The following is a 24783-nucleotide window of genomic DNA, read 5'->3' on the forward strand; positions in this document are numbered from 1 at the left end:
GAGAGAGCATCTCTCAACCCCCCAGCTGATGGCCGCCATGGAGGACCCAGCAATTTCGACGTTGCGGGACGCGGATCGTCTACACGGTCTCTACTTTGACGTTGAACGTCGAAGTAGGGCGCTATTCTGATCCCCTCATGAGGTTAGCGACTTCGACGTCTCGCCGCCTAACACCGAAGTTAACTTCGAAATAGCACCCGACGCGTGTAGCCGCGACGGGCGCTATTTCGAAGTTAGTGCCGCTACTTCGAAGTAGCGTGCACGTGTAGACACAGCTTAGATGTCCCACACTTTCCTTCATCATTCTCTTGCTCCTAATGTATTTCAAGAATATTTTTATTGCCTTTTGTGCCTCTTGCTAGGTACAGATCTTATTGTCTTTTAGACTTTCTAATTTGGTCCCTACTTGCTTGTACTATTCTTTTGCACTCCTCTTTAGTAATTTATTGAAGTTTCCACTTTCTGTAGCATTCCTTTTTGATAGTCAGGTGATCAGTAAAGAGTTTCAGGTAGAGCCATTGTAGCCTTTTATTATCCTTGCAGCCTTTCCTTCCCATCAGGATAGTTTTACATTTGACAGAGTGCACCTAAACTCCTCTGTCCTTTAGATTTTCTCCCATGAGACCTTATCCACCAGTTTTCTGACTTTTCTGAAGTCTATTTTTTAAATCTGTTTTCCTTATCTTATTGCACTCACACCTTCCTTTATTTATAATTATGAAGTCCATCATTTCATGATCATTTTTATCTAAATTACCTTCCACCTTCAGATTCACAACTAATTCTTCCTGTTGGTCAGAATCAACTCTATAATGACTCTCCGCCACTCCTCTTGTTACTTCCTCCACTTTCTGAGCTGCCTGGCCATGTCTTCACCAATGGCTGGACATGCTGACTTCTGGGAGCAGCCTGGAGCCAGGGTAGGCAGCCTGCTATAGCCACACTGCACCACCTGAGGTGAATGCCACCCAGCCAGAGCCCCAACCTCACCCACACCTTTAGCCTTCATCTCATCCTGCACCCCAAATCCATGCCCCAGCCTGGAGTGTCCTTCTGCACCCTAAAACCTTCATTTCTGGCCCTGCCTCAGAGCCTTGAGGAAGCCCTGAGCCTCTTCATGCCCCACTTGGCTTTGTGTGGCCCAGCCCATGACTGACTTTTTTCTGTGGATCAATGGCCCATGATAGAAAATGGTTCCTCATCCCTGTCTATTGTATTGCAGAGAAAATGCCTTTTTCCTTTGCAGGTAGCCTTTAATCTGTTTGGTTCAGTTAAGGGAAGCAGTTCATAAACATCTGAAATGAGTGTCAGATTAGGCACAATATTTTTCAGATGCCAGATGGCTTGCCCTCCTGGCCCGCTTCTCAGAGATGTGGTATTTGAATGTTTAAATTCATTAGGCTTATTCATGCAAGGAAGAGAAATGAATATTTTGCTATAAAAAAGAATGAGACATTTATTTGTACACTTCTGCACTCTGTTTCTAGTCCTGAAAATATGATTTCAGATGATTGAACATTTCTCTAATTCTGTAACCGAAAATTACGTCACCCAAAAGCTTTTAAATCAGAGGTCATGGTGCACATGTTCAGGGCTTGTTTTTTAATACAAGTTCTGTGAATATTTACTTCTCTAGGGAGGCCACTGAAATGAATTCAGGCTTCCCAGTCCCTTCACTGAGGAATCAGCAAAAGGTGCCACATTGCAAAAAAGTGCAATAGGAACAGCTGATGGAGTTGCCAGGTGGTCTGACCACAAAACTTGTCTATTGAACCCAGATTCTGAACACACTTCTTTTAATCTTTGTGTTCTGAGTACGCAGAGCTAGAAAGTGAGGCTTTATGGGTCTAATCCAAAGCTTCAAACTATCAACAGTTCTTGAATCAATATGTTTGAGAAGGAGGCTTCTCTGCATTAGCTTACTTGGTAAATAAATCTGGATCTTACCTCATTGTGGAGTGCAACCATCACATAAATTTCAGCTTGTGCTACTAAACTAAGGAACAGAGGCTTCTGGGGCATGTTCTTTTCCTGGCCAGTGCTGCTCATACTTCCCCGCCCTTTGCTGCAGAGAGGAGATTTCGGACATCTTGTATCAGGCCTAGGGAGGTGTTTTGTATGAGGAGAGACTGAGCTCCAAGCTCCATTTGGAAAAAGTGAGAATAACCAACATTGAACAAAGTGTGATGCATTTTTTCTTGGTTTCATGGCCCTGAAGTCTGTTGCAGATCGTTCTCATCCCTCTGCCTTTTCTTTCTGTAGTTTCTCCATTTTGCTCGGATTCTACATCCTCCACATACAACAGCTCTTTTCTCTGTTGGACTTTTCCCATATCACTTAGGGTAAGTTTATGTAATGCTCACACCTTCTGGGTATGTTTCACTGTCCCAAGACCACTTACAGACAGACTAATGTGTCATCTCTACAGCCTCAGCTAATAGACAGCTGGCTTTTATCTCATGCAGTGGAGGCTCATACTCTAAGCTCCAGAGGTCCCAGGTTAGATTCCGCCTGTCGGCATTACAACTACACTAAAGCTTTATATTGGCACAGCTGCAGCACACCTAGTGAAGGTGCTGTATGCCAATAGGAAAGCACTCTGCCATTAGCGTAATTACTCTACCTCCACTAGAGGTGGAAGTTCTGGCAGCAGGAGATATTGGCTGTGTCTACACGTGCCCCAAACTTCGAAATGGCCATGCAAATGGCCATTTCGAAGTTTACTAATGAAGCGCTGAAATGCATATTCAGTGCTTCATTAGCATGCGGGCGGCAGCCGCGCTTCGAAATTGACGCTCCTTGCCGCCGCGCCGCGCGTCCAGACGGGGCTCCTTTTCGAAAGGACGCCGCCTACTTCGAAGTCCCCTTATTCCCATGAGCTCATGGGAATAAGGGGACTTCGAAGTAGGCAGCATCCTTTCGAAAAGGAGCCCCGTCTGGACGCGCCGCGCGGCGGCAAGGAGCGTCAATTTCGAAGCGCGGCTGCCGCCCGCATGCTAATGAAGCGCTGAATATGCATTTCAGCGCTTCATTAGTAAACTTCGAAATGGCCATTTGCATGGCCATTTCGAAGTTTGGGGCATGTGTAGACACAGCCACTGTCTCCTGTCAGCATAGCACTGATATATACAGTGCTGAGGTGGCTGTACCTTGTGTTGCTGAGAGGGGTGTTTTTTCACACCCCTAAGTGAGGTAGATTACATCAATTTAAGTGACAGTGTAGATCAACCCTTAGTTCCAGACACTGACTGAGAATGGTGAACCCAATAGAGAAGAAGTCTTCACTGTGTGTGCTGGTGTGTCACAATGTTAGATAATTGGTAGAGACAGATTTTCTGTGCGTACAGTACAATAATGACACTGAATCTGCCATTGTCTGTAATAATTAAGGACACAGACATCAGCAAGAAACTGTTGTGTTCCCCATTTCAGTCTGAAGGACATCTGTAGCAGTGGTTGCCATTCATTCAAAGCTCTACCCTGCTTTGTTTGTGTCGTATTTGAGAGCGCTTAGTAGTCTGTGTGATGTGAGGCTTGTCTACATGCAACTGATTCAGTTTAAACCTTTGTAAATCCCAATGTGGACACAGTATATAAATTTAAAACTGGCTCTTTAAATGTAGTATCTCCCTGTAAATTTACAGAGCCAGCTAAACTCAGATACGATAGGTGAAAATCTATTTTAGAGTATCCATGCATACAGTTGCACCAATTCATGCATTGCTGATTAAAATCATACTTGTAACACATTAAAGTTAAACCAGTGATTTTTTTGGAAAAAGACCAGACATCAGAGGTGGGCTATGTCTACACTAGAGGGTTTGGTCGACAAAAACCCATGGAGCATCCACACTAAAAATGTGTTCTGTTGACATGCTGTTCACAGAACTCAGCACTTTCATTAATAGCCTTCTGCCTTTCCCCATGAGCCAGAACACATTTCTTGAAAGAATCTGTCAATAAAAAAGCTATGTGGATGCTTCAGGGGTCCCTCTGTCAACAGACAGGGCTTCCAGGTCACCAGGCAGCCCTGTCTGCTGTGCTTCAAGTTAGCCATCCTGTCGAGAGAGCATCTGGGCCATCTGGCTGCTTTCTGTTGACAGAGCAGATTGACAGAGTGATCCCCTTTTGTGTGTGGCTGTGATATGTTGACAGAAGTTTTGTCAGAAGAGATCTATAGTGTATGTCTAGTGCAGATACAGCCTTCGTCTATACACAAGCTCCTGTTTGTATAATTAAACCAGAGCAAATGAATGTGTGGATACCTTTGTTCTTGTTTAAGATTGACTGATTTCATGTTCCTGTTCCATGTAACCTATACTGAAATATATATGTTTGCAGTATTTTGCACTGGTTTAACCCTATCACTTTAAAATAATGCCAAGTTGAACTAGTGCTATTCTGTGTGTAGACAAACCCACACTTTAGGTCATCTTCCACATATCTGATCAGGGTGAGAAGTGTATGGGAGAAAGCTATGCTGGCTATGCCATGGAAATATGAGAGTATAGTTTGAGTTTACTTAGTTTTGCATATTGTGTAACTAGCATTGTGTCATCTTCCGTACATGAAGGGGTATGTGTAGGAAACAATGTGCAAGAGTTGAATCTTAAGAGATATACAACACTCACAGAAAAGTTGTACAGTAAAAGCCGGGTTATCCACAACTTGGATAACCAGCAAGCTCAACTAACCGGCAAGTGCTCTTGTAGCGTGGGGTCGGTTGCTGTGGGACCGGGGCACCCAGCTGTCAAGCTATGGTCAGTGGCCCCAGGCCAGCTATCCAGCCAGTGCTGATGGCATCAGAGCCAGGAGCCATCTGCCCAGCTGGCAGAGGGGCCGGCTTCCCAGCTGGGGCTCTAGGACCAGCTGCCAGGCAAGTGTCAGCTGCCCAGCTGTGACCACGGGGTTGGCTATCTGCCAGTGGCCACAAGGTTAGGGCCAGTTGCCAGGCCAGGACTGGGCTGATGGCCACAGGGCTAGGGCTGTCCTTACCTTGATCTATTATAAATAGTACCAATTCAGTAGATCCTTCTTTATTCATACTAACTTGGCAATTTCTTGTTCTCTACCAAAGTGACATTCTCTTCTACTGAGCTGTCTCTACTTGTAGAAATCAGCTTTTGTAGTGGCCTTGCACTAACAGCAGAAATTAAATCTATAACTTGATGTTTTTATTTTGTCTGTTTCTGGTTTAAATGGTTGCCAACCCTCTAGGACTGGCCTGAGGCTGCCAAGAATTAAAGATCAATTTTCAATTAAAGTTTGTGTTGTGATAAAATCTCCAGGATCACTGCCAGCCAAAATTGGCAACATGGGCAGCGGACGAAGCTGCTGCCTGGGCAGACAAGCTGTCCAGCTTATGACCCCACCCTGACTCCACACCTGCTACACCCAGGCTCCAGCCCCAGTGTCTCCTTCTATTTCTCCCTACCTTTGCTCACTCCTTGCAGCTAAATCCCTGAGCCCAAAGGTAGCAAATGGCATGGGCGGGGGGAAGGGAGGAAGACACTTTTCTAAAGTTTCTTTTTAAAGAAAATCAAGTATATTTTCCACTTCATGCCAGATTGTGAAGACTGGACATGCTGAATGTACCTATTAAAAAGCACTGAATTTGGAGATAAAAAATGTCATTCACATGTTTTTTTGACATATCCTGAAGTTTATTTGAGATTTTATTTTCAAAAACTTTGTAGGGAGGGCAAGTCAGTTCTCCTGATGAATACAGCATTAAATATTATGGAATACATGATGCAGCTCTTCTGTTTTACATTTTCTTCATCAGTATTTCCAAGCTGATTCTGTACTTTAGATGTACTCTTAAGCCTTCATAGAGTAATCATGCAAGAATACTGCATATTTAACACACTGAAACAAAGACATTAAATTAGTCAGAGCAGTTTAGAGCGCTCGTAACCAAGTTCACTGCTTTTAATACAAGGGAACATTAATTTACTTTGTCTGATTTCCATAACAATAGACATGCTTATGAAATGTCATTATATGTTTATGCTAAAAATATATTTCCAAAGATTTTAGGTATAAAAAAGGATTTTATATATTACTAATGTACTGATTTTGATGGAGGGTTCTCTTAAAACTTTTAATTAAATTGTCGGAAGAAAATAAAGGGAAACTCATTTGTCCAGCTGTCTGGAAGAAAAGGGATGTTGTTCCTTTAAACAGCTCTCTTCAACAGAGGGGTAAAAGAAGATTAGGGATGGATAGAAAGGACAGGAAGACTATTGGAAACAACTTTTTGTATCATAATGATTAAAATTAAAATGTGTAATTTAGGAAAAGGTGTTTTGTTAAAAAAATCATTTAAAAAACTGTATGTCTGAAGATCCAAGCATTTAACACCAAAGCTGACTACTCAGACGGTGCATCTAAAAATCTATGCAAGCATTGCTTAGAAATATGGTTTATAATCTTCAGCGATTATTTAAAAGCAAATTTCAAAATTAAGGTCCTGTAGTCATACTAATGCACAAGTTGTTTGTGTCAGTAAATCCAGTGTTGGAGCATGCTTGTTAAATGGCTTCCTTACCACTGAATGCCTCTTGCATAGGTTCAGTGCTGTGCTAATAGATCTGGCAAGCTGAAAGCCCTTTTCAGTTAATAGATCCACTTAGGAGGAAAACTTACCAGTCAGAAACCATCCAAATAGGAAAAAAAAAGGGGGGAAGATTGAGCATTAAGATCCAGGCAAGGCATTGCCTCCCCTTGCCCCTTATACACTCCTTCCATGATTGGCAACCCTATTGGCTAGCTGTGGCTCTAACAGTGGGTGGTGTCACATAGTTCAGGTGCCAGCTACAAATAGCTGAACAATCTTTGAGGCACTTTGGAGCAAATCCTGTCCTTCTCAGACACAGCCAAGCCAGTGCGGCTGGACCTCAGAAGGAAAGAGGCAAGCTTGAAGAACACTGTTTGAGATGAGCTCAGGCTGTGACTCAGCACAGGAGTCGCTGATGATGAAGATACAGCTTTTAAGTTAGGTTGAATTTAAAACACCTCTTACCCCTTTGTAGATTTTGGATGGCAATTTATTCCTCCCACATGTAGAGGAGTTAAATTTGATGTCCCACTCAGTTATGTACATCCTGCCTGCCTTAAATCTCCCTGAGGTTCCAATATACTATAGTATTTCTTCACTTCCTGTCCTAAGTTCTTGTGCATTGTTGCTGTTAAAACAATTGCCACATTTAAGGTCTAAAATAGCTGCATTTCAGTGACAGATGACATGAGGCCATTTTATAAATTGTATCTCAGTCACCGTTTGTAAATTCTGTGGAATGAAAGGCCTAGATAAGTGTTAAGACAAAATTACTTTTATGTAATATCCATTTGCATTAACCAGTTGTTTTGAGATTCACCTCACATCACTACCCAGGTAGACTACCTGGAAGGGTGTTTTAAATGAATGGAACAGGCAGAGTGCATTAAAAAATATCCTCCATTGTAAAGACTGTTTTTCATGTATTTTGGTTCATACTACTAGTTAGACTTTTATTTTTAGGTAAGCCCAGATAACAATTAGATACACGGATTAATGAGTGGGTTGAGACAGGTAATTAGATGATCACCCAGCAATGGTCTGAATGGTAGCATTTATCCTAAAGAACTATTGGAACTGACTCTTCAAGAATGTTTTGATGTGCTGACAATTGATATGTTTCTAGTGTTAAGCATCAGATGTCTATTAATCTTTTTGGCAGACAGCTGTCATGCTTGAAATAAATTGCCTGCTCAGTGTTCATTTCCTCAGATTCCACGTTCCCCCAATATACACATTTTGTTAATCTAGAAATAGCTAGTGTTGGTACTGAGTGTGAGTAAAATGTGCTTTTCTGCTAAACATTTTCATACCATGTCAAAGTATTATTAATTCCTGGTTTTTAATCTTATGAGAGAGAAAGAGGGCGACATTATGGGTGCAAAAGCAACGAGGGGTCCTGTGGCACCTTATAGACTAACAGAAATGTATGAGCATAAGCCTTCGTGGGCAAAGACCCACTTTGTGCGTCTACACTAGCCAGCTGCTTCGAAGTAGCTGGCACAACGGTGAAATAGCACGCGTCATGTCTACACTCGCCATGTGCTATTTTGATGTTGAAATTGACATTAGGCGGCGAGACGTCGAAATTGCTATTCCTATCTGAAGAGGGGAATAGCACCCCACTTCGACGTTCAACATCGAGGTAGGGCGTGTGTAGACGATCTGCGTCCCACTACTTTGAAATAGCAGGGTCCTCCATGGTGGTCATCAGCTGAGGGGTTGAGATGTGCTGTCCAGCCCCTGTGGGGCTCTATGATCACCGCGCACAGCAGCCCTTAAAGCAGCATGGACCTGGATTTCCTGTGGCAGGAAGCTGAGAGTGTGCAGGCAGCAGCACATGCACATGGCAGCCCTGCACGCCCTCCAGAGGCCTCGAACCTCCCAACTCAACCATAGCATCCAGCCAACCACCTGAGCGCCCCCAGGGCTCCTCCCCTGGGGGGACCCAGGGACCCTCGTGAGCCAAATGGGGGGCCAAAAAGCAGTGGGGCCCCTCCTGGTTGGAGGCCGAGCTCCGCGACCTGCTGGGGCTCTGGGGTGAGGAGGAGGTGCTCCACGTGATGGGGAGCAAGCAGCGGAATGCAGAAGCGTTTGCCCGACTGGCCGAGGGCCTGGCCGCCCGGGGTCACCCTGCCCGCACTCTGGATCATGTCCAGAGCAAGGTGAAGGAGTTGTGGCAGGGGGTTATGCCTGGGGCTGGGACTCAGACAGCCGGTCTGGGCCACCCCTGCCGCTTGCCCCTATTACAGGGAGCTCGGGGCCATCCTAGGCCCCCGGGACACCTCCTCCCCCCAGGCCACGTTGGATACTGCAGCTGAGGAGTCCCAGCAGGCCTCAGAGCCGTAGTCTGGCCTGGAGGCCAGACCCGCACCCCGGGGACCACCTGAGGAGTCAACCCTCAGGACGGCAGAAGAGGGGTCCCACAGCAAGGAGGTGGGGCTCCTCAAAGACCTCCCCTCCCGGAGCACCAGCTGGGCATCTGCCCACCGGGGTTCCCCCGACCACAGCAGCGGATGGTCAGGTACGTACCCCACAGGGCACACACCCCCGGGACATGGGGAGGGGGGACCAGACACCACCGGGAGCCCCACACACCCCCAACGGACCCTGACCTGTAACTGCCCAGCCACAGCACGGTTCCAGGATGGCGGCATGGCCATCAGCACCCGTCAGCACCCGCACCCATGGACAGCACTGTGCCCTAACTTCGGGGGCAGGGGAACCATGCAATGTGGCCACCCAACAGGGACACCACACCCGCTGATGGGGGGATGGAGACACAGCACCCAAGGGGGGATGGGGGAATGGGCCATGGGCCAGGGCACAGTACTAACAGCCTTCCCCTCCCTCTCTCCCTCTCCGCAGCTGCACCATCCAAGGCCCCAGGCAGCCAGGCACCCTCCGTGGTCCCCGAGAGCCCGATGGAGGTCAGGCACCACCAGTGCCCGGGGACACCTCTGAGGCCAGCAGGACAGGCACTCCACCACCAGACCCAGGGGATGGCCCCTGTGGACCCCCAGCTCTTGGCAGCTCTCTGTTTTGATAGGGAGGAGTCCACCTGGCGCCGGGCAGTGTGGCAGAAATTCATGGGCATCTTCCAGGACATAGCTGGGTTGCTCCAGGAGGCTGTTGCCTGGCTCCCACCCCCCGCTGCCTCCCCTGCTGCCCTCCCTACCGCTCCACCCGATGCCCCACCCGCCTGCTGCCCCACCTCCTTCGACCACTGCCCCACCTGCCGCGCCACCTGCCACGCTGCCTGCTTCACCACCTGCCACCCCACCTGCCGCACCGCCTGCCTCGCCACCTGCCGCGCTGCCTGACAGCCCCCCAGGACTGGAGCCCACTGGGGCTGAAGACCGACCGGTGGAGGTATCTCGGTCATACCTGCTGGTCCTCCCATCCCCCAGCCGGCCGCACCAGGGACCACAGACAAGGGAGGGGGCCACGACCCATACCCACCGGGGGTCACATCCCTCTACCCCCACCCCAGATTGATAGGCCGATGGCCGAGCCATCCGCTTGCCCCACATCTGTATATAGTTGTCCCTTTTTGTGTATTGGTTCCAATTTTTGTTGTGCACATTAGATAGTTTTAGAAGTATTCAATAATCCACAGTTTTATTTTCCAAAGAACCTGAGATGTGTGCTTGTTGGAGGAATGGTGTGCGGGCAGTTGGGGTGGTGTGTGGGCGGTGTGCAGGAGGCCCTCTGGGGAAGGCCAGGGAGGTGCTCAGGGGTCTCCCTGATCAAAATGGGCCTGCAGGGCCTCATGGACCCATACCCCCTCGCGGTGGGCCTGGCGACTGGGTACGGTGGCCGGCTGGGGAAGCCCGTGCTGGCGTCAACTGCCCACCCCTGGACAAAGGCCTCCCCCTTGCTCTCGACAATGTTGTGGAACGTACAGCACGCTCCCACAACCTAGGGGATGTTCTGGAGGCCGATGTCCAGGCGGGCAAGGAGGCATTGCCAGCAGACCTTCAGGCAGCCGAAGGTCCTCTCCACCACGTGGTGGGTGTGGTTCAGTTGGGCTTTGAACTGCTCCTGGCTGGCGGTGAGGTGGCTGGTATATGGGCACCTGAGCCAGGGCTGGAGGGGGTAGGCCACGTCCGCCACGAGGCAGAGGAGCATGGTGGTGTCCCCCAGAGGGAGATCCCTCTGGGGGATGTAGGTCCCTGCCACCAGCCGGCAGCACAGGCCTGAGTTCCTAAAAACTCAGGTGTCATGTACAGCCGGGCCAGCCCACATAGACATCCTGAAAGCAGCCCCGGCTGTCCACCATGGCGTGAAGAACCTCGGAGTGGTAGCCCCTCTGGTTGATGTATCTTCCCCCGCTGTGGTCCGGGAACCCCATGGCAGCAAATCTGGCAACAGCTGCGTCCAGGTCCCCGACTCGGGCAACCCTTTGGAACAGTATGGCATTGAGCGCATGGACCACCTGTAGGGAGGGAACGCAAATGCCTATGAAGGTGTGCAGGGTGCCCCAGTCCCCTCCTCCTGAGCCCCCCCTCCTGGGCACCTTCCCAGGCACACCCTGTCCAGTCCCTCCCTCCCTGACTCCTCCAGGCACCCTTCTCCTGGGTACCCCCCGACCCAGCCCCTCCCTCCCCAGCACCCGTCCCTCCCCAGCCCCACACCCGGGCCCCCCTCTATGGCCCCCCGCCCCCTCAGTGGGTGCCTGCCCAGGCCTCCTTACCTCCATGAAGACGGCCCCGACTGTGGCCTTTCCCACTCCAAACTGGTGTCCCACGGAGCAGTAGCTGTCTGGAGTGGCCAGCTTCCAGACAGCTATTGCGACCCTCTTCTCGATGGGGAGGGCACGCAGCATCCAGGTGTCCTGGTGCCTCAATGTGGGGGTGAGCCACTGGCAGAGCTCCAGGAAGGTCTGCCGGCACATGCGGAAGTTCTGCAGGCACATGTCTTCGTCCCACTCCCCCATGACCAGCTGCTCCCACCACTCAGAGCTGGTGGGGTAGCTCCAGAGGCGGTGGAACACCTGGTGGGGGAGGAACAGGGGAGCCTGGTGGTCAGGGGCATCCCTGTCTGCCCCTGGGGAGGGCTCCTCTGCCAGGAGCTGCTGGGCGGCCTCCTGTGCAGCACTTAGCAGGGCGCTTGCTTCCTGGGTGACAACCTGGAAAGCTTCCAGGTGCTGCTGCTGCTGCTGCTGCTGCTGCTGGGGGTCCATGGCTGCTGTGCGTCAGCCTGCGAGTGTGTGGCTAGCGCTCTGCAGACCTTGTGCTGGGCAGGCCAGGTGTGTCTGGGAGAGGCCCTTTAAAGGAGTGGCTTGCTGTTGCCCCAGAAGGACTAATCCAGCCTGTGACCCCATCCACAGGCTTTCCTGGCCCCTTATTTCGACAGGGAACGCTTGTATGTGTGGACGCTCTGCGTTTCCTTCTGGGGCAACTCCTTTCGACATTCCCCGTTGCTATTTCGACATTGAATGTCGATGGCACCAGCCCTGGAGGACGTGTAGATGATACGCATCGAAGTAGCCTATTTCGCTGTTGCTGCTTCGAAATAGTCTACTTCAGTGTAGTGTCCTAGTGTAGACGTAGCCTGTGTGGAGGAACAGGACTGCACAGCTGGAATTAACATAATACAGCTAATATTACTGGAAGAAGAGCTCTTCTGTGGTTCTACACACATGGCAGATATACTCATCTTTGAAGGTGAAATACAAAATGAAAAGGGAAATCCCATAAAGCCCAGAAAAATGTGCTCAGTACGTGCTAGTCAGTACCTTTTGCTTTACTAAAGACACTCCAGTAGTCATAGGAGTGACCATATCAAGAAAACTAATTCTTCCTGGTTCACTGCAAATACCGCAGAATGTTACAGAGCAATTGACAGATAGTGATACCAGTGTTGTCAGAAGTAAGTTCACTTTTGTTATTTGCTGTTTCTGTTTGTATGCACAGTATCCCCTTCTGATGTTACAGTCACATTGTGCTAGGTGCAGTACACCGAACGACCTCAGAGCATGAAGAGTTTATAAACTAAACGGGCGTAGGGAACCCCTGGTCTGCAGGCTGCCTGGATCCAGCTCCCAAGACTCAGGGCTCCTCTCCCCAGCATCTGGCCTGTGGCGGGTGGGGGATTCGGAGCCCTGAGCTTGGCAGGCTGGAGTCAGGCAAGCTGGAGCTGGATCCTGCCCATGGGCTCTGCCTGGTAGGGGCAGGATGCAGTGCCGCCACTGCTGCCCCTCCTCCCCACACCCTGCTGGAGGAATGGCGGCATAGGACTGCCTGGAAAGAGAGGCTTCCTCCTGCTGCTGTGACTGGCTAGAATTCTGGGGTGGGGTGGGGGTGGGGCAGTACCTGGGAGTGGTGAGAGAAAAGCCTCTCTAGAGAGTTCTTCCTCCCTGCTGCCATTCCCCCAGCTGGGGAAGCGGGGAGGAGGTTGGTGCACAGAAGTAAGAGCCCCCCACCTCGTCCAGATTCTCCCCCACCTCAGCCCACTCCTGCCCTCTCCTCTTTCCCAGACACCCCACTCAGCTCCTGCCCCTCCTGCAACCCTCACCCTGTTCCTGTACCTTCCCTCCCTCCATCTCCCTCCAGACTCCTTCCCACCCCTGCTCCTGCACCTTCCCTCCCACCCAGAGCCCCAGCCTCTGCCTGTTCATGCACCCTCCCTCCTGCTCAGACCCCTCACCTGTTCCCCAGCAGCTCCTTCCCACATGCTGAACCCTGAGCCCCCATTTGGGTCCCACCCAGACCCCCAGCACACTTAATCTGGTCCGGGGGACGCCCAGAACCTCAGTTCCCTCCTTCTGTATTTTCTAATTCTGGTCTGAACACAGCTGAAAACTGCAAGCACGGGCTGTCAGATCTCAGGGGCATGGAACCCAAAGTCTCTCATTGATTCTGTTTCAGGCCTAGTCCTAGCTTAGCCCCACTGTGGCTCTATGCATGAACACCACTCCTGGGGGAATTCTGTGTCACTGTGCATGTGCAGTATTCATGTCCCCTGCAGCTTTTTTGCCTTCCTGCAGAAAAATGGCTTCAGATGGGGAAGCAAAGGGAATATAGAGAGCAGCCACCTGTCCCAGAAGGTTGGTCCAGAGCAGAAAGTAAACATGTAATACAGTTGTGTATGTGAGAGGTGGGAGAGCAAAAGAGACACTCTGTTCCTCTCACTTGCTATTGCAGCGCACATGGCATGGAGGGGCAGGACTTCAGGGTGTTCCTGAGGTGTTAGGGGTAAGACGTGCTCTGTACCCTCAGGTAGAGCAGAATGTAGCAGCCTGCCTGAATAGTGAATTGTTCCCAGGGTCGTTGTGCATTCCCTCCAGGGTATAAAACAGATGTAAAAGTTTTAAGGCTCCATTCCAATGACAGATGGTGTAAAGAAGAGTGTAACCCTGTACATTTTTATGGTGCTTTAGTGATCAGAACTAGTCTAGTTTTTTGGACAGAAATAATTTCCTATCAAAATGTGCGTTATGAACTCTTTTCTACTCACTTTTCTGGAGATGGTCAGTAGCCAGTATCAATTTGCAGACGATACCAAGCGGGGAGGGGTTGCTAGTACTTTGGAGGGTCAGAATTCAAAATGATCTGGACAGACTGGAGAAATGGTTTCAGGAAAATAGGATGAAATTCAATAATGACAAATTCAAAGTATTTCACTTAGGGAGGAACAATCAGTTTCACACATACAAGGGGACTCCCCCAGAAGGAGCTCTGCAGAAAGGGATCTAGAGGTCATAGTGGACCACAAGCTAAATATGAGTCACCTGTGTGACACTGTTGCAAAAAGATCAAACATGATTCTGGGCTGCATTAACAGGAGTGTTGTGAGCAAGACATGAGAGTTCATTCTTCTGCTCTAGTCTGCGCTGGTTAGGCCTGTATTGAAATTCTTTGTCTAGTTCTGGGCACCACATTTTAGGAAAGATGTGGAGAAACTGGATAGAGTCCAGAGAAGAGCAACTAAAATGATTAAATGTCTAGGAATATAACCTATGAGAGAAGATTCAAATAACTGGATTTGTTTTAATTTGGAAAAGAGAAGGCTAAGATGATGATAGGTTTCAAGTACCTAAAATGTTGTTACAAGCAGGAAGGAGAAAAATTATTCTCCTTAGCCTCTGAGGATAGGACAAGGAGCAATGGGCTTAAATTGCAGCAAGGGAGGTTTAGGTTGAACATTAAGAAACATTTCCTAACTGTCAGGGTGGTTAAGTACTGGAATAAATTGCCTAGGGTGGTTGTGGACTTTCCATCACTGAAGGTACTGAAGACTAAGTTGGAGAAATATCTAACAGGGATGACATAGATGGTGCTTGGTTCTGCCATGAGGCCTGGGAGCTGGACTTAATGACCTCTTGAGGTTCCTTCCTCTTCTAGTGTATTCTATGAATTGTGGGTTTGTTTCCCCACCCTTCACTTACTCGTCAGTTGCCTGTGATGTTGCACCAAGCATATGGCTGCCTATATTTATTGACTAATACCTAGAAATAGAGGATGAAACCTACCTACATTACTGCTAGGCAAGATATTTGAGGATTTCCTACAACGCTCCTCAGTCTCATTCTTCATCCACTGAATTGTAGTTTAAATAAATTACCACAATAATATAAACCAGAGGGATTATACAGCATTATTTTGACAAATATACTATATAGATTTTTTCAGAAGTTTAAAATGCTGTGCACAGAATTTTTATATTTTTGCTACAGAATTTTTAATTTTTTTGACACAGAAAAACAGAGGAGTAAAACACATGTTCTGCAGGTGATCTCTATGAATGCTTCTTGGTGCTTGAAATTTAACCAAAACAACATTTTACTAATTCATAGGTTTTTGAAAAGAAAGGTTTGCTCCTTCTTTCCTGGTATAGAGTACTATGATTATTGGTTGGCTGTGTTGTGTTGTTACTATTGATTGCAAGTAACAGGGCTTCCTACCGCGGTGATAATAGAGGAAGCCTTGTTTCTTCTTCAGTGACGCACTTCATGGTTTGTTGCTTAGTTTTTGGGCTGTGTTATTAAATAAGTATGCTACTTCTAAGGGAAAAATAGCTTGTATATGAGAACTTAATATGAAAAGATCTAAGTGCAAACACAGGAGAAAAGTTTTTAAGAAAGTAAATAATGTTTGCTTGAAGTGCTAAATGAATAGAAACTAAATAAGTGCTCTGAAGATACTTCCTGTTCAAACGTGACTTACAAAATAATTTTTGGTGGTAGTTTGTGTAAAAGGCAAATCAATTCACTCAATACTTGTAGCTTACCTTACATTTTGGCATTCAGTAAATTGAATGTTCATGGAGTTATTAATGAGAGTCACAGTTCCAAATGTGCAAAGGTAAATCTATTGGACTGGTAGTACGAAAGAGAGAGCCTGAGAACACTTTGAAATCCTCCCATTTACATGGTACTGTTTGTAACTTTGTTTTGAAAGAAAAAGGGCCATACTTGTCACTCGCAAACATGGAGCAACCTTGGTTAACCAATGTTGTGACGTACTTCCAGCTCCAAGGTTAGTAGAAGTCAGAAGTTAGTTGCAATGAAGGGTCCCGTGGCACCTTATAGACCAACAGAAAAGTTTTGAGGATGAGCTTTCATGAGCACAGACTCACTTCATCAGATGCTGGTCTTGGAAATCCAAGAAGCTAGTTGGTGTCACTGAAACTCTCAACCTCATAAAATAATCGAGAAACTTTCTGATTTAAATATGACCCCTTTCACAGACTTTCGGGGGAACATTCACCTTCACCCTCAGCTATTTCATTCAGTCCAGACACTGCCACTCATGATCTCCTGTCCATTCCATTGTGTAGAAATGAATTTCAAATGTCATAGATGCCTAATGATTAATTCTTATCTGACATATGAAATTTTAGAGATATTAGTGCTTCTTTCCACCAGGGAATGTGTCTCTCTTTTTCTCATAAAGGTTAAAACCTAAAACACGTGACTGTTTTGTATTCAGAGCTAGAGATTATAGATGAGTAGAATGAAAATTTTCCTGCCAGTGACAGCTGCCTTCTTATTGTGTGCCTGTTTATTATGTAGGTATGTAAAATATTAAAAATACCTGGTGTTTAATCTGTCAGAATTCTGCCAATGGGCCATACATGTTGCGTTGGCTATCTGGAATCTGAATTAATAATGTGAAAATAACTGACTGGGCTAAGGCTGCGCATTATCTCATTAGTATTCAGGAACCCTTCCAAAAGGTGAGGAGGAAAAGGCTGACATCTGAAAAAATGAATTATGGGGGTAGAGGGAGACAGTGAGAAGAACAAAATGTTGTCAGTCTCACGCCTCACACCCCATTTTGAACTCAGCCTTATTGAAACACCTGACACGTGGAGTGTCCTCTAAAAGTCTCAAGAGCCCCATACACAACTACTGGGTTTTATATGTGCCAGGTAGCCCCCAGGAAACAGATAAAGGAGAGAATCCCACTGTCATTAAACAAAGAGTGAACAATCTATTAATCTTCCTTCACAAGCGCAGTATTTTAGCCAGTTATCTTCACGGCTTCGCCTCCAGCCACCTCTCAAATTCCCTTCAGAGTCTTTGTTGTTCAGACAAGCAGGTGGGAGGAGGTTTTGGCTGGAATGAGGCTGGAATAGGTTCTGTTAAGCTCAGTGCCTATCTGCATAACATTGATTTGTTGCAGGTTCTTCAGCTCTTGTTATTGCGGTAGCAGACTCCCTGGTTGTACAGCAGTTAGTTCAGTGGAAGAAGCTAGAATGAGCTTATCTGTCCTTGAACTGCAATGCCGCTGATTTTGTTGGTTTCTACTTGACCTTCATTCTGGACCTGGTGGAATGTGCAATGTTGTTTTGTGTGACTGTACTTTGGGGTCATTAAACAAGATCAGAAAGATCCATGGCAGAGGCATAATAGTAGCCCCTCCCCTCAGCACAGATACCATGTGATGGTCAGAAATTGTGATAAAAATTCCAAAGATCGAAATGCCAGCTGCTGCAGAATGTCTGTCTGAACGCACTGTTATAACCACCGGCCCCAGTCCAGACACACTCCAGACAGCTGCAGAACTGTGGTCCAACAGCGTGTGCGCATTGTTTTTCAGGGTGGTGGTAACCTCAACTCTGCGCCTTGGCTGGGGGAGACCACAAGATCTGGCTCAGCAGGTTATAGGAATTTGAGGATTTCGAAGTGTGCAGGGTCCTTTCAAAAAGGACCGCGTGTAGATGAGCTGCACATGATCGAAAGTGGCTCCTTCGAAGTGCCGCGGCTGCCGTTATGCTAATCAGGTGCTGCATATTCATTGCAGTGCCTCATTAGCATATCCCAAAGTGTCTCATTAGCATCCCCCTTTCGAAAGGGGGGTGATAGTGTAAACGTAGCCTCTATGGGGTAGCGTGCCTGGTTGAGCCGGCTGTTAAAGAGCTCGTGGGTAGGGTCCAGGTGGCCAGTGTGTGGCTGCATGAGCCAGGGCTGCAGGGGTTAGGTTGCGTCTGCCACCATGCACAGGGGCATGGTGACGTCTCTGATCGGGAGCTCCCACTGGGGATGTAGGTCCCCACCTCCATCATCTGGCACAGGCTGGAGTTACGGAAGATCTGCGCATCATGGGCCAGGCCCGACCAGCCCATGCAGCTGTCCATAAAGCGTCCCTTGTGGCCCACCAGAGCCTGCAGCACCACCACCGAGTGGTAGCCCTTGTGATTGATGAAGTGGCCCGCTCTGAGGTCCGGGGCATGGCTGGCAATATGGGTCCCATCCAGAGTGCTCACGGTCCAGGTCTTCAGCACGGACAACCCTCTGGAGATGCATCATGCTGATCACCTTGACGACCTGCTCAGGATGGAGAGTGCACGCACTTGTGAGTTTGTGGTGTGCTGCGCCCAGCCCCATCTTCCCCTGCCCCCTCCCAGCCCTCTTCCCCCCGATCCCTCTGGGCCCCCCCGCGGGGCATGTGTTGAGGGTGAGGTGGCAGAGTATCCCCTGCCTCTTTGACCTGGCTCCTTGTACCCCTGTCCCTGGTCACTGAGGGTCCCTCTTGCCCAGGAGTCCCTCTTCTCTTCCCCATAGTGGGTGTATGACTCAAGCATGTCTTACCTCCATGAGGGTGGCCCTGATGGTCACCTTGCCCACCCCACCTTGCTGGGGTTCAACGTCACTCTAGAATGGGGGAGTCTGGTCCCTGAGCCAGGTCTGCTCTGCTGTCTGCAGCAAGGCAGGCCCAAGCGTGTTTGGAAGGCAGAGTTTGGGAGGGGCCATTTAAGAGAGCGACTGGCCAGGGCTCTTGGAAGGGCTTGCCAGCCATGTGACCCTGTCAGCGGTGTTTCCTACTCCATTTTTTCGAAAGAGTGGCCGGGGTTGTGTGACTGCTCTCTTTTGAAAGAGTGGATCCATCTTTCAAACTGTTTTTTGTGTGTGGATGGGATCTTTCGAAAGTAGGTTTCCTGGAAGATTCCTTCCTTCAGAAGAGCACTGTAATGTGGACATAGCCCTTGTGTATTCTGCAAGATGGAGACTCTCACATGAGTGAAATCACCCATGCCTGTCCTATTTAGGCAATCAGCCACTGCCTACTCACTGGTCATAATGTTACAGCAAACACCCAGGAAAGGTCCTTTGTTGGCTAAGTACGGCTATCCCCTCACAAGCCAGACTCTCACCATAGGGTAGCCACATCTCCTGTTGCAGTCTTCGCAGAGACAAACATTTGGGACACACATATGTAGAAACTTCTTAACTTCAAATATAAAAGTGATTTATGGCAAAAATAGGATTTACAGATACAGCAGATGATACCACTGAAAATGATGGGTTCAAGCTAAAGTTTTAGGGCGACCATATCTCCCTGTCCCAAATATGGAGGGGAGGGGTGGCTCCTCCTGGCTCCACCAAGCCCCAGGGTGCTGGGGAGCAAGCAGCAGCCGCCAGCACTCTCTGGGAGCTCTGGGGAAGTGGCAGCTACCAGCCCTCCCGGGGAAGTGGCAGCCACAGCACTCCCCAGGAGCCCCACGGAAGTGGCAGGGATGGCAGCTGCCCACACTCCACCTGGTTCCCCGAGGCTCAGGGAAGTGACCTACCTGCTCTCTGGCCAGCAGCTTCGTCTGCACAGGTTCTGGTAGAAAAGGTCAGCTGTGGGACAGCCCAAATATGGGACAATTTGTCCCTTTTAAAAAATAAGTAGGGACGTCTTTTTGGCATTCCAAATATGGGACCATCCTGCCAAATACGGGGTGAATGGTCACCCTCTACATTTTGTCTAAGTTATATATATTTATATTCATAATGTACTTTTTATAAAGCATGATGGGGGGCTGTGGGGGAAGGTCCGTTGCTTGTTGTACTCGCAGACTTGTATTTTCATTTTGCTTTGTAAAACAGTGCGTTTGTGGTCACAGGTCAGTAGTTATTTATTACCAGTGTAGATGATTAATGAACATTTACATTTACAACTCATTAAAAAGGGTTGGCTCTTTTTTCCCCCCACTTTCACGCTACAGCAGATGACAAGCTACAATTAAACATTATTTTAGGGAAGTACATGCAGTCTTGGTTGAATAATGAGCAGTTCTACAGTAAATATTCATCACCCGTGATTCATTTGCTTACACTGAAGGTGACATATGGCAAGGTTTCCTAGTAGTGAACCGAGATAAATTTATCTCAGATGAATAGGTAAGGTAACTGGCAACTGCAGCACTAGTAATACCTTATAGATCCAGGTTAGAACAGTTTTTGTTTTGTCTTTTATACCAATTCTCACTTTTTCTGTGGTAGATTTTAAACTTGGTGATTTCACGGGTCAGCAGATTTAAAGCAAACCAAGATCCTGAGAATTTTCCAGATCTGAAGAAGTGGGTCTGTCCCACGAAAGCTCATCACCTAATAAATTATTTTGTTAGTCTTTAAAGTGCTACAGGTCTGCTTTTTTTTCCTTTTGACAAGGGCTCATGTGTACAGGAACACTCAATTTAAGATGAATTAACTTAATCTGTGAATATAATGCACATACATTAAAGCAAATTAACCACAAGTGTATGCTTACTTTCCAAAGTGAAGAAACTATAGTTCTCTGTATGGAAGAAGGTAGCACTGCAGAAAATCAGGACACACTTATTTTATTTTATTTTATTTTATTACCTGTGGAATGAGTGCATCCACACAGGGGTTGAAAGAAAGCACTTCTGCTTATGTGCATTAAATTCACAGCCAGTGACATGCTAACACCTTTGAAGAATGAGGTGGTGAACACCAAAGCTTACCCCTGTCCTCTCCCCACACTCCCAGCTGAAGCTGGAAGCAAAGTGCTGGCATGCGGGATCAGGAGTCAGGATTTGGAGCATGTGGATAGCAGCTGGGCGCCTGGGCTGACAGCCAGGACCCCAGATCCTAAGATAGCAGTAGCTGGGACCCTGGGGACAGAGCTGGCTGTAAGGGTCCCTTCCCCACCCTCCACACTCACTGGCAGTGGTGGGGGGAAGAAGCAAAGCGAGACAAGCCCACCATTGTTTTTCTCTCCCGACTGTATGCATTTGTGAATAAGTTTGTGTCCATCTGCTGGTGTGTGCTGATATCATAGAACCGTAAATAGATTTGCGTATCTGAGAGCCTACTAATCTTAATATATCTGAAAGGTCATTAAATACATGTTAGGAACAGATTAAGAGAGGCATTTTTTATAGCCCCACCTTTCAAATGAAGGACGCCTGCAGCGGTGAAAAGATGTACAGCGAAAGACCAGAAAAGGTGACCAAAAAAAGTTAATCAGTCCCCCTCCCGCCTGCACACAAAACCACCATTGCTGAAGTTGCCCCTGCTGTCTAGATAATACAGCAACAGTTTGCACAACTCCTTTGTATTCTCCCCAGAGTAGTCATTATGAAACAAACAGATTAATAAAGTGACAGAATTCCGTTTTTGGTATGGATTTTCATCAAGCAGCCCCAAGCTGTGAAAATAAGGAAGGAAATGATCCTTCAATCAGAAAGTTACCTAAAGGCATATCCAATTCTCCAGTGATTGCTTACTGCCAGCCTTCTAATTTACAGAACCTTTTTTGCTGGGAGCTGAAATAAAACCCACAGATAGGAATCCAGCAGAGCTCTGTTGTAACTGAGCCAAATGTATTCCTTATTACTGAAATTGTGTCCAAGAATGTGTACTAGGCTCATTGTCTCATCAGTGGGTACCAACTGTATATCATATTTTGAGAACTGACACCCCTGCAATGTTTCAGAGAGGCAGCCGTTTTAGTCTGTATCTTCAATAACAACAAGACGTCCTGTGGCACCTTATAGACTAACAAAAATTTTGGAGCATAAGCTTTCATGGGCAAATGCAATATGAAGTTTTTAGTTTGTAACAGGCCTTCACTGGGGAAAAGACCCTTCTAGTGACACATGCTGCTCACTTTGCTTCCTGGCACAGTTCACATATTTATTTCTAAACCACCTCCAGTAGCTCAGGATGGATGGGATCTTGAGATCATCTAGTCTAGTCCCCTACGCATAAGCAGGATCAAGTAAAACTAGACCATCCATGCTAGGTATGTGTTGACTCTGTTAATCAGTGAAGTTTTTAAGGGGATCCACAACCTTCTCTGGCAGTCAGTTCCAATGCATACCTATCGCTATTCTTTGAAAGATTTCCTGATATCTGCTAAATCTTCATTGTTGCATATACTCATTGTTCTATCTTCAGTGGACATGGAAAACCATTTCTGGTCATCCTCCTTATAGCAGCCCTTAATATATTGTCCTACCTCCATTTTTGTTCTTAAAACGAAACATGCACAATTTGTTTTTAACCTTTCTTAATAAGACAGGGTTTCTGTACCTTTCATCACTTTTGTTGTTCTCCTCTGGGCTCTCTTCCTTTTGTCCACATCTTTTATAGAATCACAGGATTGGAAGAGATTTCAAGAGGTCATCAAATCCAGTCTCCTGCATTCATGGCAAGACTGAGTACCATCTATATAATCTGTAGCAGATGTTTGTCTAACTTGCTCTTAAATCCCAAGTAATGGAGATTCCACAACCTCCCTAGGCAATTTATTCCAGTACTTAATCACCCTTGCAGTTAGCATATTTTTTCTAATGTCCATCCTAGCCCCTCCTCCCCCTTACTGAAATTTAAGCCAGTTGCTTCTTGTCCTTCATCAGAAGTTAAGGAGAACAATTTTTCTCCCTTCTCCTTATAACAACTTTTTAGATACTTGAAAACTGTTATGTCCCCTCTCAGTCTTTTCTTTTCTAGATTAAACAAATCCTGTTATTTCAATCTTCTCTCATAGGTCATCTATTCTAGACCTTTAACCATTTTTGTTGCTCCTCTCTGGACTTTCTCCAGTTTGTCTACATCTTTTCTGATCAGGCAGAAATTGCTCCAGCAGGGGTCAATTTATCATGTAGAGTAAATATAATAAATGAACCACTGAACACACTCCCATCAACTGGGTACTCCAACAGAACAAGAAGTGTTGGTGGAGTAGACGGAAGAGCGTCTGATGTCAACTTTTTCCACGAAACCATGGTAAGTAAATCTAATACATTGATTTCAGCTGTGTTAATCACATAGCTGAAGTTGTGTAACTTAGATTGGTGACCCACAGTAGTGTAGACTAGACTAGTGTAGACTTATAACACTCCAGCTAATACATCCCAGAGTATTTTTTTCAATTGTGTTACACTGTTGACTCCTATTTAGCTTGTGCTTGAGTGTGAGCCACAAAGATCCCTTTCCACAGTATTCCTTCCTGTGCTGTCATTTCCCATTTTATAGGTATGCAACTGATTATTCCTTCCTAAGGGGTGTACTTTGCATTTGTCTTTATTGAATTTCTTCAGGCCGCTTCTCCAGTTTGCCCAGACCATTCTTAATTCTAATTCTATACTCCAAGCACTAGCAACTCCTCCCAGCTTGATATCACCCATAAATAGTATAAGTGTGCTCTCTATGCCATTATACAAATCATTGATGAAAATAGTGAATAGGCCTGGACCCAGAACTGATCCCTGCAGAAAAATTCCGCTCTTTATGCCCTTCCAGCATGACTAAGAACTATTGAGAACTACTCTCTGGGATAGGTTACCCAACCAGCTATGCTCCCATCTTATAGTAGCTCTATCTAGCTTTCATGTGCCTAGTGGTCTGTTATTGAGAAAGTCATGAGAGACGTTAACTAATGCCTTTCTAAAGTCTAGTTATCCCCCATGTACTGCTCCACCCCATCCTTTTAGAAGTGAGACACACAGATCTGGACAAAATACTCCAGCTGAACAATACTGTGCTGCGTAGAGCAGGACAGTTGCTTGCTATGTTTTATATATCACATACCTGTTAAGAGAACCAAAGATGAGACCTTTTTAGCAACTGCTTCAGTTTGTTGGTACATATTCAATTCATGACCCGCTATAACCTCAGATCCTTTTCAACAGTTCTATGGGCTACCCATTAATTCCTTGTTTTGTAGGAATCCATTTGATTTTTAAGCATAGTACTTTGCACTTGTCTTTATTAAATTCCATCTTGTTGATTTCACATCAGTTGTCTAATTTAGCAAGGTCATTTTGAATTCTAATCCTGTCTTCCAAAGTGCTTTCAGCTATACCCATCTTGGTATCTACTGAAAATTTTTTAAGAATACTCTCCACACCATTTTCAGAATCATTTATGAAAACATTTAATAGTTCCAGCCTCAGGACTGACTCCTGCAGGACCCTGTAGATGGTCTGTCCCTGTTTGACAGCAATCCATTGAGAACTAAACTTTGAGTGTGGCTGGTCAACAAGTTGTGCACCCACCTTATCGTAATTTTGGCTATATCAGTTTTTCTCAGCCAGGGATACTCATATCCATGGGCGTATGCAGAGGTCTCCCAATGGGTACTTTAATTTGGGTACATATTGCCTACTTTTGCAACAGTCTACACACTAAAAGTAATAGCAAATTCTGTACGAACTAAAATATTTTTTTCAAGGCAATATCTCGTTTGTACTACTCTCTGTATTATCCAGTAAAGTGCTTATATGCACTGTATTAATCATGAATGCTGTCATTTACTGATACATGCAAGCATGTTAATAATATTAAAGTTGCCACGGTATGTGCATGGTTGCAATATAAAAATGGATAAATTTGTGAAATGAGGATCTGGAAGCAGTGGGAACAGCAACGGTGAAAATTGTAAGAAATTGAAAATGACTGGAAAAATTTCATAGTCAGTTCTGCAAAGAATATATTGCTTTGCAATTCACATCTATAAATAGCGATCCACTTCAAGCTT

The 24783-nt window shown here is 46.6% G+C and overlaps 1 long non-coding RNA gene across 1 annotated transcript in view; it reads left to right on the forward strand.

Moving 5' to 3' along the window:
- LOC142008784 (uncharacterized) overlaps positions 1–24783 on the forward strand; it is an 89432-nt gene that overhangs the window by 63896 nt on the left and 753 nt on the right. The window lies entirely within an intron of this gene.

This window comes from Carettochelys insculpta, chromosome 2 (assembly GCF_033958435.1).
Source record: "Carettochelys insculpta isolate YL-2023 chromosome 2, ASM3395843v1, whole genome shotgun sequence".
NCBI classification, from domain to species: domain Eukaryota; kingdom Metazoa; phylum Chordata; order Testudines; family Carettochelyidae; genus Carettochelys; species Carettochelys insculpta.